Genomic DNA, 4534 nt, shown 5'->3' with positions numbered 1-4534 from the left:
TGTACGTAGCAGTCATTGACACACTACCAGCAGTTTTAGTGATGGTGTATCTGAACAGATCATTTCTACTAGGGCTTCACTAACAACCCAGTTGCTATGAATGTCCCCCCTCACCCCTTCATCAAGAGTTTTGGGCATTGTTAGGTGTATTTCCCTTCTCCAAGGTTTACCTCACAATGCACTGACACTGAAAGAGGTTGAAAAGGAACTAGTTCTTCTGTTATCTTTCATGGGTGAAACACTCCATGCCTTTATGCTGGCAGAGCAGACAGAGCTTTGAGTACTCCTTTGAATACCGTTGATGGTCAAAAATGTGAAATTTTGTCGTCCCCCCCCCCCCCCCCAAAAAAGGGGGTGGGGGTGGTTTGTCTTAAGCCCCCTATACCATAGAAGTGAGAATGTACAAGAAAGCTTCTAACCAGGACTGTCACCCACAGCAGCTTTGCTTCATGAAGGTTCTCTGCACCCTGCCAGGCCAGATTCTTTAGAGCTGTCTGACTTTCCCCTTTCCTAAGTCTTCCTTAGGAAAGTGCTGGATCCACCTCCTGTGCAGAGAGGAGTGAGACTTGGCTTAGGGACTTCTGAAACTGCAGGAACAGTTACGTAAAGGTGAAAGCAGCTTTTATTTCTTCTACTTCAGACATAACCTGCAGTATATGGTCCATGCTCATCCTGTTTTTAAAACCCTTCCAAAAATATTGGTATTGAACCATACACAAACATTCTCATCCAAAACAAGATTTAAAAAAAGTATGTGCTGCTATGCAGTGGGGGTGGTGGGATGTCATTATTGCTACTTCACTTCCATCCATCACCTGCTTGTCAGTGACCTTGCAGTAAGACAGGAAAAGCAGCAGCCTTATGGGATTAAACTTTCAGCAGGTGACATCTGACATAACCTAAGGAAAGCCTTGCTGTGTTCCCTCAGCAGTTTTTCAATTGTTCCTTCTTTTAATTTTTTTATCATCTTTGTCTTCTCCTTCCCTTCCCTAGAAGTCCAGATTAGAAGAGTTTCATGTGAAATGTACAATCACCACTTACATTATCTTTATTTTTCTCCCTCCCAAAGTTGATTCTAATAGGTAATTCCTTCATTTCTCCAAGTTATCACTCATCACTGAAATACAGTAACTCAGCCATCCTGAAATCCAGTATTTGAGGCATTGATCACATCCTTCATCCTAGATCAGTGTAATCTCAAGCAGATGGTCCCAATAGCTTGACTGCAGCAGTTGGAAGAGTGTGCTGTGAGCCTTCTCCCCTTTCTCCCCCTCTGCATGCTCACAGTTTAACTGATTGGCATAACTGGAACACACCCAACACTGCCTGACAGTCATCAGTTTATGAAGTCACTTTCCTTTTTTTTTTTTTTTAAGCTGAAAATAGAACAATTCTTAGTTTACTTAAGAAAGGGTTCCTGTAATAAAGGCAAAAATAGACAACACACATACTGTTAGAGCCTGAACAACAGTAACTTGTTTCCAGTTATTTTCTCCATCACATCAAGGGATGTAACTTGGCTGGTATTTCAAATAGATATAATAGCAAAAATCAACAGCTTCATATAAAACACTATCACTGATACTACAGCTATTCCCCAGAGCATGCAGAGGAACAAGAATGAAGGGAGAGCTTGCCCAGCTGTTACATGATGAGAAGTAAAGAAAGGAAATACAACCCCAGCTCTGCTTCACTGTCCTACAAAAAATAAAGCACATTTTCTGTAATGCAGCTTAAAAAGTTCATCTGCTGCCAACTTCTACCTGATACATGGAGAAGGGAAAAGGCTTCCCTTCCCCTTTCTCCAGTTCTCCCTCACATTATCCAACACAGTTAACTGAGGCAAGTGTCTTAGGAGCATGGGAAAGAGCACTCTTGGGCAAGACAATTCTACTGCAACAGAGGCAGGAAATAGTATCTCATCTGTGCTGGCAGAAGAAGTACAACACCAGTCTCTTCACAGTTGGCATGAATAGGCTGATTTATTCCCAACCCAAGACTGCTAAAATGATGCAGGAGAATCATCTTCATTTCAGTACCTGTGTGAGGGTAGTGCAAGAGGGAACACCAAGTAAGCACCCTCATGGAAGAGGGAAATAAAACAATCTCCCATGAACTAATTAGGTGCACTAAACATCAGATATACCAGGAGAATAACTTCATGGTATGAATAGAAAAGTACACAGAGGTAACTGATTTTACTGTGTAAAAATTGGGATTTTTTTCTTTGTGAGATTTTGTTCAAACTCAATTTTAAGTAGTTAGACAAATACCCACAATTCTGCTGGAGGCTTTTGGCTTTCTTTGCCATCGCTGACATGGTGTAATATAAAAATCTTGAGAAGTCTGTTTTGTTGAAAATTCCACTTGATTATTTTACAGGTTAATAAACTGCAATAAACCCACACCACCCTAAATCCATTGGCATGAGAATATTAAGCTTCCAGGGAAGTTCTAAAAATGGCTTTGGTATAGAAGTGTTTTCTTTCATTGCACAGTGGTTTAAGTGAGTTATTAGTTAATTCAAGGTTGAAAAACCAATTGGGAGTTTAAAACAGAACTTTATGTCCAGTTTGTTTTTACATTCCTAATGATCTTCCTCCATCAAGGATAAGTCTTCCTTATTCCAGACTTTGCTAGGCATCTCAGAGACCTGGGATGCCTAAAGGCAGGTCCTAAGAGTAAAAGCCAAAGCAAAGAAGACATTGAGTAGCTTGGCCTTTTACGTGTCCTTTTTAAGTTAGTCTCCTGCCCCCGTTTAGCAGGAGACTAACTTACTTAACCCCCATCTCCTGCTCCTGCTGTCCCTGTACAAGCTTTTCTTGTCCCTCACCAGAATCAACTTCAGATAGACTTTGCTTTTCCTAAACCAGCCCCTTCATCCACACTTAAGACAATGTCACATGTCCTGCTTCCACCTTTGTGTGTTTCGACTTGAATCAGAAGCACCTTGTTCCTGAATGCAGGCTTCCTGCTACTTTTCTTGGATTTTCAGAGTAAGGGAATGGACCATTCTTGAGCGTGGAGTAACCAATCAGATAAGGTAAGAGAAATGTATTGATGTCAGAGTTGATAGGTCATCAACAAGTTCATGGGGGAAAAAGCCTTAAATACTCTGAATGTGTTCTAGACCTATTTTCCTCCATCTCAAGGATGCTTCTTGCCTAGTTTCAATGAGGAAAGGAACCAAATGCTTAAAATAAAAATTATATATATTAAAAAATAGTGACAGAGAACATAAGGTTCCTGGAACACTCATCTGACTTGAGAAGCCAAAAATACAAGTGGATTAAAAATAGAAAGATCAAATATAACAGGTCTTGATACTGCATTTCTTCTGACAAACCTACTCAACAACAGTGTATTTTAAATGGATTGGGAAAAGCAGAGGCCTAGAAAGAGAATTCTGCTCTCTGAACAAAAAGGTGCATGTCTAGACAGCTGGAACTGTGCCTGCACATTAATTTTTGCAAAAGCAATTAAAGCTGGCCACTTTGGAAACACATTTGAGGCTCTGAAGTTTACACATAATGGTCCTGCACAAAAGAAATTACTTTTTTCATAATCTCTACAATTCACAATTTAAATCACTCCTTAATGGAAACTAAATCTAATTTTTCCAAGGAAATGAATGATGCACAGATGTCTCCCCAGCTGCAATCAACTCTCAACAGACAGATCACAGTGATCAGACCAAGAATAAAGCATAATCTGTTTCATGCTGACCAGTGGCTTTTGAAAATGCTTTTGTTACTGGCAGAAAACTCAAGAGTAGAATTCCTTGAAGTGAAATACTGGTCGGTCTGTCCCTCTCCAGAATAAGGGGGGTGGAAGTAGATTATCTTTAAGGTTCCTTTCAACCCAAACCATTCTATGATTCTATGATGGGAAGCAAAGCACAGCACAGCACAGCATAGCATATGGAATGCTCAGCAGTCACTTCAAAAGCACATCCCCATCGGCACTAGAACTTTCACTGTAGGCACATATTCAGAAGGCTCTAAAACCTTCCTTTGATCCTCGATTAAAAACCTACTTCAAAACAAAAACCCATTAAAGTCCTTCAAAGAGTCATTCTGCTCAAGTTAACCAGATAGCTGTATCCATATGCTTTAGGCAAAGCTGCTACTTTAAAGCAAATGCATCAAACTTCAGGAGTTCTTCATTCCATGTCTACGCAAACTTTCCCTGGAGGCCACAGTAACAATTCATCCTGCTTTCACCATCACTATCTTAAAGCCAAAGACAACTGAAGTCACCATCATCTAATGCATAATGGTATAAAAGTACTAATGGGATTAGGATGCCTTCGAAGTAAATTGCAATCACCCCTCTTCCAACTCAGGACAGTAAGAATTAAATGACTGGAAACCCATGAACATAATTCTGCTCTCAATGTGAAATCAGTCAGGGAGCAGCGAGTTAGATGCCCCTAAATCAGCATGTAGAAAAGAACTATCATGCCTAACAAAACAGAGCTGAACTGACTAAATAATCACATTCCAGGAAAAATTTTGCAACAAAACCACCAGTC

The sequence above is a fragment of the Parus major genome, chromosome 4 (genome assembly GCF_001522545.3).
Source record: "Parus major isolate Abel chromosome 4, Parus_major1.1, whole genome shotgun sequence".
Lineage (NCBI taxonomy): Eukaryota > Metazoa > Chordata > Aves > Passeriformes > Paridae > Parus > Parus major.
The sequence above is the reverse complement of the archived record's forward strand: the minus strand, read 5'-3'. Positions refer to the sequence as shown.